The sequence below is a fragment of the Hippopotamus amphibius genome, chromosome 8 (assembly GCF_030028045.1).
Source record: "Hippopotamus amphibius kiboko isolate mHipAmp2 chromosome 8, mHipAmp2.hap2, whole genome shotgun sequence".
Classification (NCBI taxonomy): Eukaryota; Metazoa; Chordata; class Mammalia; order Artiodactyla; family Hippopotamidae; genus Hippopotamus; species Hippopotamus amphibius.
The window spans coordinates 26,455,456-26,469,200 of NC_080193.1; positions in this window are offsets into that span (position 1 = coordinate 26,455,456).

Sequence of the window (13,745 nt, forward strand, 5' to 3'; positions counted from 1 at the left end):
TACTGAAGTATAGTTGATTTACAATATTATATGTTTCAGGTATACAGTATAGTGATTCACAATTTTTAAAGATTATACTCCATTTACAATTACAAAATATCCCCTGTGCAGTTTAATATATCCTTCTAGCTTACTTGTTTCATACATAGTAGTTTGTACCTCGTAATTCCCTATCCCTGTCTTGCCCCTCCCCCTTCCCTCCTGGTAACCATTAATTTGTTCTCTACATTTGTTTCAATTTTTCGGATTCCACATATAAGTGATAACATACAGTGTTTGTCATTCTCTGTCTGACTTATTTCATCCTCCAAGTCCATCCATGTTGTTGCAAATGGCAAGATTTCATTCTTTTTCTATGACTGAGTATTGTTCTATTGTGTGTGTGTGTGTATATATCTCTCATATCTTCTTTATCCATTCATGTGCTGCTGGACACTTAGGTTGCTTCCATATCCTGGCTGTTGTAAACAGTGCTGCTATGAACCTTGGGGTGCATGTATCTTTTCAAATCAATGTTTTCATTTTCTTTGGATATATACCCAGGAGTGGAATTGCTGGATTATGTGGTTGTTCTATTTTTAGTTTTCTAAGGGCCCTCTGTACTGTTTTCCAGTGGCTGCCCCAATTTACATTCCCAACAGTGTACAACTTTCCCTCTTCTCCTCATCCTTGTCAACATGTGCTATTTTTTGATTATAGCCATTCTGACAGATGTGAGGTGATATTTCACTGTGGTTTTGATTTGCATTTCTCTGATGATTAGCGGTGTTGAACATCTTTTCATGTGCCTGTTGGCCGTCTGTATGTCTTCTTTAGAAAAAATATTTATTCAAGTGTTCTACCCATTTTTGAATTGGGTTGTTTGGTTTTTTTGATGTTGAGCTGTATCAACTGTTTATATATTTTGGCTATTAACCCCTTATTGGTCATATCATTTGCAAATACTTTCTCCCATTTAGTAGATTGTATTTTCATTTTGTTGATAGTTTCCTTTGCTTTTAAGCTTAATTAGGTCTTATTTGTTTATTTTTGCTTTGTTTCCTTTGCCTTAGGAGACATATCTGAAAATATAATGCGACACATTATGTCAAAGACTGTTCTGCCCATGTTTTCTTCCAGGAATTTTATGATTACCAGTCTTACACTTAGGTCTTTAATCCACTTTGAGTTTATTTTTGTATATAGTGTTAGAGAATGTTCTGATTTCATTCTTTTACATGTAGCTGTCCAGTTTTCCCAGCACCACTTATTGAAGAGACTATTTCTCCATTGTGTATTCTTGCTTCCTTTGTCATAGATTAAATGACTGTGTGTGGGTTTATTTCTGGGCTCTCTGTTCTATTCCATTGATCTATGTGTCTGTTTTTTGTGCCAGTACCATACTTTTTTGATTACTGTAGCTTTGTAATATAGTCTGAAGTCAGGGAGCATGATTCCTCCAGCTCTGTTCTTCTTCCCCAAGATTATTTTGGCTTGTATGGGTCTTTTTGTGTTTCCATACAAATTTAAAAATTATTTGTTCTAGTTCTACGAAAAAGCCCTTGGCATTTTGATAAGGATTGTACTGAATCTATAGATTGCCTTGGGTGGTGTGATCATTTTAACAGTATTAATTCTTCCAATCCAAGAGCATGGAATATCTTTCCATCTGTTTATGTCATATTTAATTTCTTTCATTGGTGTCTTATAGTTGTTTACATACAGGTCTTCTGCCTCTTTAGGTAGATTTATTCCTAGGTATTTTATATTTTTTGATGCCATGGTAAATGGGATTGTTTTCTTAATTTCTCTTTCTGGTAGTTCACTGTTAGTGTATATAAATGCAACAGATTTCTGTATGTTAATTTTGTACCCTACAACTTTACCAACTTCATTGCTAAGCTCTAGTAGCTTTTTGGTGGTGTCTTTAGGATTTTCTAAGTATAGTATAGTGTCATCTGCAAACACTGACAATTTTATTTATTCCTTTCCAGTTTGGATTCCTTTCATTTCTTTTTCTTATTTTATTGCTCTGGTTTGGAGAGTTTATATCACAAATGGATGTTAAATTTTGCCAAAAGCTTTTTCTGCATCTGTTGAGATGATCATATGGTTTTCATTCTTCAATTTCATTTGGTGGTTGTTCGGGAAGTAGTTGTTACTCTGATGTAACCATGAGAGGTGCACTCAGAGTCATTCTACTCCACCAACGTCACCAATCTCCTTGAATGATTTAACTGCAAATGGAAAGGGCCCATATGGCTTGGAAACTTCCTCTGGGCCCACCCCTGGGGCAATGATTCTGCCCCCCAAATTCCATTCTTCTGCTTCGTGCTGTAGTTAAAATCACCCAAGGTTTAGCTGGACACATGGTCTCCCAGAATAAAGCGTACAATCCCCAACCTCCTTTGCAATAAGGCATGGTCACATGATCAAGTTCTGGCCAATGGGGTGAGAGAGGAAATGATATGCTCTATTTCCAGCTTCTCTTTAAATTCTGTCCTCCCTTCCTCTCTCATTCCCCAGACGGGAGTGGATGAGTATGTGCCATCTTGGATCGTGAGGAGGATGGAGGAATAGCAGGTCTCTGATGGCTGGTCTGGGTGGCTAAGAGACTGTGATGACCCCACACCCCTTGGGAATTGTGTAGGGACACTGGCCACAGGGCCCTAACTAACTCAGGGTCACCCCCTCCAGATACTCAGGGTAGAGGGAGGGGACCAGCCACCTGGGACCTACCTCCTTCTGCTACTTTCTCTTCATCCTCCACACCCCTCTTTGCTGCCCCTGGGAGCAAAGGAAGAGGCTCCACCCCACCCACAAACCCATCACCAGGGCTCCCAATCAAGGAGTTGAGAACCTACAACAGACCTCATGGATGGATTAGACACCCACAAATGTGTCCCTACCAGACTGATAGGAAATTCTGCCAATTACAAAATCTCAAGGGCTACAGAGACAAGCCTGAACCAACAGATGATGCCCTTGTTGTGTCCATGGGGTCTACAGGCATTTCCTCCAGAGTAAGGGGGCAGGGGCCCCAGCAGAGCCTGCCAAGTGAGGGAGGACATATCCCCAGTGTCCCAACAATCCTGCCCTTGGCCTCCACAGGGACTGAAGCGACCTTCTCTGGGGTTCTTCCTATTCACTCAAGTTAATGGTCCTCCACTGGGCAGTGACCCTGCAGTCTTTCAACAGCTGGAAACAGCAGCTGCTGGAAGGGATTACTGAAGGACAGTTGTGACCCCATAGCTTCTACATAGGCTCTGGGACAAGGAGTCTCTTGTCCAGGGAGCTGGGATTCTGGGCTAGACACACTGACACAATGGCTGGTTCAGGATATAAAGTGCAGTAAGTGTGGTTCTCAGTCTACCACCTTAGATGTGCTAGAAAGCAACATTTAGGGTTGCCTTTCCATAACTGAAGCTCATTCCTATTTGAGGCTCCCCTTTGTGTCTTTGGTGGATGTGTCACCCCATTCCATCGAGTTTCCCCCGCCCCCTCTTTCCTGGTGTTCTAAGTTCTGCAAAGGTGAGGTGGGCAACTTTTTTATGTATAAGATGTTTTAAATACATTGATATGTTTGGCAAATTTCCAGACATATGATTATGAGCAGAATCAGAACACACAAGCCCCCTCCCTGTCCCCCTGCATCCAGGGTGTGCTGGGGGATGGGCATTGGCAGCAAAGATGGCTGGGTCCTCCTCTGGCCCAGTCAGGTCATTGTTCCAACCCTGCCCTCTGTCCGCCCTACCATTCAGTGTGTGCCCCAGGGTCCGTTACACAAACTCACTTTCTGCCCAGTCAGCCCAAGTCACCATCTGAGGTGCTGACTGGTGTGTGGGGCCACCGGGTGCTGTGACATTGTGAGTGAAAGGCTCCTAGCATCACTGGGATGTCGTCACTCCCATGTGTCCTTCAGACTTCGGTCCTTGCAGATCTCTGTGATTCCTCCTCCTCCCCAGGGCATCTCCACAATCTCTCTGCCAATTCCACAGGATTCTGGGAGCCTGAGGCCTCCAGCTGCCACCCCGCACTCTGAGGAGGCCCATGACCAGACTCATGACTCTGTCTGGATGCTCCCCAAGCAGCTTTTCATCTACTGCACATCAAGGTGCCCTCTGAGCTGGGGCCTGGGGGTGGGCAACTCAGCCCCCGGTAAGGTACTGGGTCACCCCAGAGTGGTCTCTAGGGCTGATAATTCCACAACAGGAAGGCCACTGATATCCCAGTGGCAGGATAATACTGTGAAGAGTTGACTGATGTATTCTTGCCTTGGGCCTCTCTTTTACTCCCCCTCCCCCACCTGGTCATTGTCCTGGAGGCTTCTGCTCCAGGGGGACTTTTATGAGAGAAACAGAGAATAAAGGAATAATATTACCATTTTTAAGGGGTTTTCTCAAATACATTGTCCTGCTGTAATGCTGAGAGACTTGGGAGAATATCTTCAGAGTCAGTTGCTTCCCAGCTCCAAATAGGTCAAGATTACTTCTGGGTTGGAGAAGAGAAGAAAGAGGAGAGATATGAGAATGGGTCTGGCACCCAACACCTCCCCGAAGTCAGCTCTGAAATGGAGAGTGACAGGCACCCCCAATAAATTTTGGGTCTGGACACAGAGGGGACTTGGGTTTGCTTCCTGCCTGGAATTCTGGAAGCAGTGACCTCACAGGACCCCACACAACCAGAGTGAGGGTGGGGAGAGAGGAGGTGGCTGGTGGGGTCTCAGGGCAAAGGGGACACAAGGGAGACCCTTTGGGTTCTCACATTCTGGTATGTGGAGAAGAATGTGGTACACTCAGGCCCTCAGAGGATGAAGTCCTACAGCAAAGAAAGAGATGGGGCACCAGGAGAGCTGCATCAGGGGGTGTGACACCAGAGACACTGAGCATTGTAGGAACAGAATCTTAATGAAGAAGTATAACAGCAGGACCTTTTGAGTCCTCCCCAGGACAGAGGACACCTCCCCCCATGTCCTCCACCTGCCTCTTTTCTGTAGAAAAGCTTTAGCCAGAGAATAAATTTAGCTAAAGAAGTGAGAAAATGCAGAACGAAAGGAAAGAAAATAAGACAAAATAATAGTTTAGCCAATTAAACAAAGTCAAGGAACTTAGTGCCTCCTCAAGGGCTATCAATAATATTCTGAGTCATACCCTTTAAGCTGCTTTGCAGCTCAATCCCCAACAGGTGGAAGAAGTTAACTGTATGCTGCCCACAAGCATGCAGACCCCCAGATTTGTTGAAATCAGAAAGACTAGCTAACCAGAGATTTATGGCTCAGACAATGTTCCAATTACAAGCGAGACTTGATGGCTACTTGGAACCACATGATGGAGACAATCATTTCCGAAAATAGAAATGTAACTCCCCCTCTAGCACGTAGCCCTTTCCTCTTTTCCCTATACAATCTCTGAGCAAAACCTGGGGAGTAGGGAATTGGTTCTTTGGGACATTAATCCACCTTCTCCCCAGGATTGCTGGTTTCCTCAATAAAGCTGTCTTTCTTTTCACCCAACACTCATCTCTCAGTATTGGATTCTTGAGGAATGAGCTGCCAAACCTAAGTTCAGTAATAAATGTGCTTGATCAGAGGCATGGGAAGTGACAGCTGAGGCTTCCACCCTGATTGCATGTGAACCAGAAACTTAGAGGCACGTACGATGAGAGGGAGAAAATCCTCAATTGTTTAGAAAAAGCATCTACCACTCTGAATTGATGCCATTCACCTGGAAGTGAATCTATTATGTTTTACCATTAGGCAGAGAGAGGGCTCTAGAGAGAAACTATATTTAGTTATAAAAGAATTGAGTTATTTTACACACTTGAATTGATGGCTTAGAAATCTGTGCCATCTGAGCATGCTTTGGGAGAAATGGTTATGTGCAGCGTAACAAATGTCAAATTTGCCTTAAAGCCCAGGAGGAACAAAACCATTTTTTTTCTTAACCAAACAGTAGGGTTGGCCCAGGGCTGAGAAGGCTGTTCTGGGTCTGACATCTTCTTGGGTCTAGAGGGTGGCTTTGGGAGGACATTCAGCCCCTTCAGATGAGCAAAGGGGCTGCTCACCCAAGTCCTGGGAATAGCTGAGCTGGGAGGAGATGGGAGAAGCAGAGGAGAGATGGAGGGAAGCAGAGGAAGAGAGAAAAGGAGGAAGAGAGACAGCTGGGCTGGGAGGAGGGGCATTGGGTTGGGGAACCCACAGGTGAGGTCACAACCCTTTCCTCAGCCTCCTGACTTGGGAGCAGCTGCCTCCCTACAGCCTTAGGAGAAGGAAGGAAGCTCTGGATTGGAAGAGGAGCACTCAGCAGAGCTTCTCCATCAGACTCATGACAGGTGTTATTGTCCATTGGTCCCTTCACACACTCAGGGGAGTTTCATCATCATCCACTATGTCCCTGACACTGCTGATAAATGGTGGTAGAGAATGACAAGGTCCCTGCCTCTTGGGAAACAGACAATAAACAATGAAATGAGAAGAAGAAAGCCAAGATGTTTTTAGGTAGTGACAGCTGCTGCAACAGTAAAAGGAGAGTAGTGAGAGATTACAGTGGGGACCTCTTCCATGTGGTCAGAGGAGGTCTCTGTGAACTGACTTTTGTGCTGAGAATGGAAGGAGAGAAGGAACCAGCCACGTCCATGTATCGGGAATAAAATTCTAGACAGAGGGAAGAGCAAATGCAAAGTTCCATGAGATGGGATAAAGTGTAGAGACTGAGAAACTGAAAGAACTTGAGTGTCACGAACCCATGGCCACTGAGCACCATCCCATGAGGTCAGATTGGAGCAGGTGGTGGGGCCAGGTCAGGTTCCACCTCATGGGTCAAGGTGGAGTGTGAACCTTCTCCTCGCTACAGGGAGAGGCATAGGAGTTTGCCTCCCTTGGATCCAGACACCACAGTCTTCTAGAAGTTGTTTTCTACCACCACCTGGGGCATCTACTGTGTCCTCCTGCTTCAATGGTTTTTCTCTGGAAAATTCCCTTCCCTCTGGGGTCAGCTGACCATCCACCTTGTGAAAGTACTTCCAGGCTGCTGGGTGACCTGGGATTTTGCACGAGGTTGACAAGATCCTCTGGCTACAAGTGAAGCCTGGAGACATGCCAATGGGAAGACAGCTTAGAAAGGACCTGAGCTTGGTGGACCCTGGGAGGAAACTGTGAGGAGCTACAGACTCCACCTGTGTCTGTCCTCACCAACGTTCCCACTGACTGAGTTTGTTCCTGGAATTGCAGAGTCCACACCTGAGGGCTGGTGCCATGGACTATGTGACTGGAGCAAAGGATGCCACTTCACTGTTGGAATTGGCCAAGACTGCTAGTCACTCCTCAGTAACTGTTCTTCACATCCACCATAGTCATAAAGTATTTACCTAGGTACATTGCTGTCTAGAATGCATACTACATTTTCAGTGTTCTCTTCAGCCATGAATGGCTCGTGTGATTAATTTCTGCCCAGTAGTCTATAAAGGGAAGTAATATACCCTTAAAGAAAAGGGTCATGTCTTGTTTCCAAAATGCTGCAAAGAACATCATTCCCACACCAGCGACTAGGAAAAGCCAGGTAATCTACCAAATCATAACTTTTGTTAAGCTCATTAGAGAACTAAGGTGGCAGGGCAATCAACTAACGTGAAGCTAAAGAAGACAGTTCCTCCAAGGAGAGATGGGATTACCTGAGCACAGAATGGAAACTACACAGGATTTTCATAGATTTAGTGAAGGGCATTTCAGCTAAAATGTTTAGCAGATTTCTAATGCTCAGAAAAGGCTAGTCTGTGAGTTTGGGATCCTGAGAGCTGTAGACGTGTGGAGAGTCTTATAGTCGCTTCTCCATATATCATGCCACATGCTCAAGAGAAAGACTGGATGTGCCCTCTGTGGTGCAGGCCTGGTGAGGCACGGTTGTCACTGCAGGAAAGGAATGAAGCCCTTCCCTTATTCTCTCTCACCCATGGAGGAGAAACCTTATGCCCCTGGGCTAAGAGTGGCAAACTCGGTTACCCCCTGGATACAAGTTAAGACTCATTGTGACTGGAGGAAGAAAACAGAAAAATAAGCTCCCAAAGTAGAGAGTAAAAAAAAAAAAAAGAAAAAGAAAAAAAAATCCTGGATCATAAGATACTTTCTGCCAAGGGAGGAGGGCAAGAAACTCTCTCACAAAAAAACTTCTGAAAAGACGAGATTTTACTGCTACAACAGAAGAGGTGCAGGATCACAGCAAAAGCCTCACTCTCTACACCCAGTGGTACAGTCGACAAATGAGGACCACAGAGATTGTCCCACCAAGTGCCCTGTCATAAGGCTGACAGGCATTGGGTAAGTAGTAAGTGCAGACTGGCTCTGGCAGAGGTGCAAGGGTGGAGAGAGAAACTCTCCCTGAGCACAAGCTCAGAGAGAAATTCTAAAGCTCAGAGTGGAACAGGAACATTGAGAAAAAACCTGCAGTAAATTGATCCCCATCCTAGGTACAAGGTAACACTAGAGGAATGTGAAGCCAGTGGTATCCTTAGAACAGCATTCAAACCCAGTTCAACTCCTATCTAGATGCACTTAGCCCCACACCAAAGTAAAAGAAGAGGCATGCACATTTCCAGGTATAAATAATATTTATCTAAACTTATACTCTCATGCTTCCCTGGTAGTGCAGTGGTTAAGAATCTGCCTGCCAATGCAGGGGACACAGGGTCAAGCCCTGGTCCAGGAAGATCACACATCCAACAGAGCAACTAAGCCTGTGTGCCACAACTACTGAAGACCATGCACCTAGAGCTCATGCTCTGCAATAGGAAAATCCACCACAATAAGAAGCCTGCCCACTGCAATGAAGAGTAGCCCCCCCTCTCTGCAACTACAGAAAGCCTGCATGCAGCAATGAAGACCCAACACAGCCAATAAATTAAATAAATTAATTAATAATAAATAAATAAAAATTTAAAAATAAATATACTTATATGCTCCCTACGGATGTCCAGCTTTCATCTAAAAATTACAAGACATCAGAAAAGGCAAGAAAAAAAAAAGAAGCCAATCCATCATTAAGAGGCAAAGCAATCAACAGAACCACACTCAGATATGACAAGATGTTGGAACTATCAGTCAAGGAATTTAAAATCACTAAGATGAATATGTTAAAGGCTCTAATGGAAAAGATAGAGAACATGCATGAACAGATGGGGGATTTCCACAGGGAGATGGAAACTGTAATAAAGAATCAAATGCACATGCAAAAAGATAATAACACAGTAACAGAGATGAAGAAAGGTTTTTGGAAAACTGACACAGCTAAGGAAGGAATAAGTCAATAGACATTAAGCAAACTGAAACACAAAGAGAAGAAAAAGTATAAAAAATCTTCCTTGCTCCAGAGAAGGACTCACCCAAAATCTGAATTAATGTAAAAAGTATTATTCTATTTTGTTTTTACTGTGCTCTGGACATTGGCAGATTTAATGTAATATAATTATAAATGGTAGAGGGAAGAAGCATGACATTGGGAAAAAGAGCAAGGACTTCAGAGTCAGCCTGTCATTTATGCAAGTGTTGACTCTGCAGCTTCCTAGCTGTGGACCATGGGTAAGTTCCTTAACTTCTCTGAGCCTTGTTTTCTTTTCATCTGTAAAATGGGGGCAACCACAGCACATAACTCATTGGGATGTTGCGGGGATGAAATGGCTGAGCATAGTTGTACCTAGCAGGTGTTTGGCACATAGCAGGGGCCTGATTTATGGTGATTATTATTTTTCAGCAAGGACTCTGCATGTCTCTCTCCCTTTCTTTCAAGTCTTACTAACCTTCAATTATTATAGATTTTGATAAATAACCAGTGGCCAGGATAGAAATCTTCTAGGAAAACAATGCCTCCTGAGAGAGCAAAGAAACTATAAAGGGGGAAAGTTTAGCAATTAAAAAAGAGAATAATGATGATAACTAACGTGTATTGAGTGCTTACAATCTTTAAGGCTTGGTCCTAAACTTCGTTGTATACCGACATCTCCTTACTCTATGTGGTGTATCTTATCACAATTCCAAGTTCAAAGATGAGGAGACTGAAGCTGAGAGATTAAGTGACTTTATCAAAGTCACACAATTGGTGAGAGTGGGGACAGTGCTCCCCCCGGCTGACGGCTCTGCACAGCTCACCACCACATGATAACCCCTCCCAGGGAAGCATAAGGTTATTTTAGAGGTGAATCCAGGAAGGCTGAAAGTGGATGTACACAAAGAACATGGCAGAGCTGAAATCTGTGAAGGTTTTTCAACCCATGATGGGCTAAAATAGAATAAACAGAGAAAAAATGTCTTTTGATTTTGACAATGATAACAATAAAAAAAATAACAGCTGAATGGTGACATATCTTTCCATGTCAGCCTTTCTTGAGAGAAAAAAATTCCTGTATAAAACAAGAAAAAAAAAAAAAACAAGAAAAAAGGATAAAAAAGTAAATTGAAGGAGAGTTTACATTTTGACATTTCTCAAGAAACAAATTTTGTGAAGCTGACATTGCAATAAGGTTTTAGGGTTATACACAAAGATGGTGTATGAATGTCTGTTACTATTTGAATCCTCAAAAATGTCATAATACAAATTCAGTTATGAAACTAAGGCTGACTGTATGTACGGTAGACCTGGGATAAGGAGCCTCAAGGAAGCCTGCTAAGAATAGGGTGATGGAGTTGAAATTGTTTTGCTTTTTTTTTTTTATCAACTCCCTTTATATCTCTGACATTAATGTGCTGAACTTGACCTGCTCAGCAAGAATGATTCGCTGAGAAAACCAGCCTCCCACTCAATGTGGGGGCCCTGGACACACACCAGGGTCCTGTCTCCCCACTGCCCCTGAGTGCTCGGTGCTGAGCTGGGGGTCGGCAGTGTGTTGTTCTCATGAGCAGCATCAGCGCATCTGCCCAAGGACCATCTTTGTAGCTGGTGTCTTGTTGCTGCTCCTCCACTGTGGGGTCAGATGTTTACAGCACCTGAATAAACAGTGGACAAAGTCATTCACTCTTGACTCTGCTGAGGGCATCATGGGAATATCACCTGGAGATTCAAATGTGCATGGACCCCCTGACTGATGGGCAGAGTCATCAGACCCTGTAGCAGGTGATGGTGGTGCTTTGCCTGGGGTTCCCTCAACCACTTCACAGAGTCTCCCACATGTGTGCTCTCTCCAGGGTGTCTCACACCGAACTCAACACCTGTCCAGGTACAGGTTGCATGGGTATGGATAGCTGGGCATCTGGTCCAGTACTGTGGGGGGCCCCCCGGGGGTTCTCAGGAAGGAGATGGGGGAGCTGGTTGTGAGAGAGATGGGAGGTGAGCAGGCAGGGATGGAGTGTGCTCACAGGAGTAAATTAATTCCCAAATTAGGCCGTTAACACAATCTCACACCACTGCGCCATGAATGCCTTTGTCCACTTGGGCTGTTTCCACTGACCTCTCACAGAGAGGAGCTGGGAGCCCTGTGAACATGCGAAAGTCTGCATCTGGGTGGATTTAACTCAGAGAGCTCTGTGGAAATTTCCATTCATATTTTCTCTAACAATATTTTCTGAGACCTCTCAGGCTGCTGAGCCAGAGAGATTGCTCAGGACCAGGTACAGAGAGCATCTGGCCCAGGTAAGAAAGAGACCCTTCAGGCAGGTGACCCACAGCTCTGAGCTGGGAGGTGGGGCTCCGGGATCACACCTGCCGCTCGGCTTCTACCTGAGAGGAGAGACAGCCAGAGGGATGGTGACCTCCCCATCCCAGGTCAGGTGGGGTTTATCTGAATTGGGGGAAATTTTATGCATTTTTTCATCTGTTCTACAGAGAGACCAGGAGGCTGACTGGGGTTGTGTCTCACTGCCTGCGATGCTCTCACTTTGGAAATGCTCACCCCCAAATCACTCCCTTTCTCCAGGGGAACATGAAGGTCTGACTGCAAAATGCTTGGGTTGAGGAGAAACCAATTCCCAAGGTGTTGTAAGAACTAAAAATGGGGAATATGTGATTTTCCAAAGCAAAATCGGGGTTTGTATTGGAAGCAAAGGGAATGAATGACACTCAAAACGGCAGACGTGTGATATGGGTCGCTTGTGTCCACAGCCATCACAGCAGCTTCCTCTTGACCGTGGCCGGAGGCTGACGCAGGCCTGTGAGCACATGTGAACCTGTCCCCTGGAGTCCCTGATGACAGCCCCTTAGAAAGCAGCTCTGAGCTCTGGTCCTGCCTGGCCTGGTGTGGCCTGTGCTGTGGGACATGTGACATGGAGGTTCCCCCACTCTGGGCAATCCCTTTGTTAAATCACAGAAGAGGAATTAAGACACCAACATGCCTGAGGTGTCCTGGGGATTCAGGGAATCAAAGATGGAAATCATCAGTGTCAGAATTAATTTTGTGACATCACCACCCACTGTTAGGAGGACTCATTAAAGCAGAGCAGGAATCAAAGGGTGACCTGTCAGGAGAGGACTAAAGACGCTAATGACATAGTGGGAGTGCACAGGGTCTCACCGCGTCAACACGAGCTATACCTTACAAACTGCAGTTGGCGGGAGAGGATCTGGGTCCAGGGAGGCATGGACAGCTGTTTGGGGAGCTCCTCCAGGCCTCTCCCAGTCTGTGCCACTCTCCCTGCCTCAGTTCTCTCTTGTATAACAAACCATCTGAGAGTGCGCTGGCTGAAAGCATCATTGGTTCATGATCTCCCACAATTCTGTGCTCGGATTTCAGGCAGGGCCTGGCTGCTGGTCCTTCTGCTCCATGTGGCCTTGGCTGGGGTCACTCAGCTGCATCCAGCTGGTGGCTGGGCTGGGCTGAGCTGGAAGTTTCTAGAAGGTTCTTATGCACCTGCCACATTGTTATCAGCACCACTGACAACAGCCCAGGTAAATCCACCACCAAAGACACAAAAGTTTCCATAGAGACCCTTTTACTATCAAGAGGAGAATTCGGGAGAGGAATCTATCAAGAGAGTGAAGGCTGTCAAGTGTAGCTTCTTTCTCATCCGCAGGGCTTGGGGCTGTTTCTCCTTGAAGTCTGGGCAGCCAGGATCTCTGGTGATGGATCACTCTGAGCTTGAACTGGAGACTTTCATTAAACTTGTCAAATCTCTAGCCTGTGGCTCCCTGCCTCCTTCACTTGTCTTGATTTCAGCTGGAAGAAGGGAGGTGTGAGACATTCTGAAAAGCACGTTTGCTTCACTAATTCCCAAGAAAAGGGAGCCAGAAAAACTCATTTTGGGGGAGTTTAGGAAGCTTGGCTGTTGGTTCCATCTAATGCCCAAAGCTCGTTGGGCGTCTGATGAGGTGACAGTTTCCCATGAGGGTGACCGTGGACCAACTGCTCAGCGCCCTCCCTTCCTGCCCCCTCCCTCCTGCCTCCCTCCTGTAGCTTCTCATCAGCACAGACACATGCCCAAGAAACATCCATCCACACTGATAACATTACTTCTCTGCCACACTCACCCCTTAGCTACAGGTCACGCTCCATTCTTCACCCACAGAGAAAACATTTCACATAGTATCTAAGGTGCTTTTCCTTCTGGTTTTCCTGTCACTGCTGTCACCCCCACCCACCCAGGTGGGCTGCATCCAGGGGCTCAGGGGAGCATCGTGAACTGTGCCCTGGCCACATGCCCATCCTCCACCTAACAGACCCCCGCCCACTGTATTTAGGAACAAACCCCATGGGGCGTATTGAAAGTAAAAGTTACTTGTTATTTATCTGAAATGAAAATTTAACTGGCATCCTGTATTTTATTTGTTAAATGTGACAATTCCCCCTGGAAT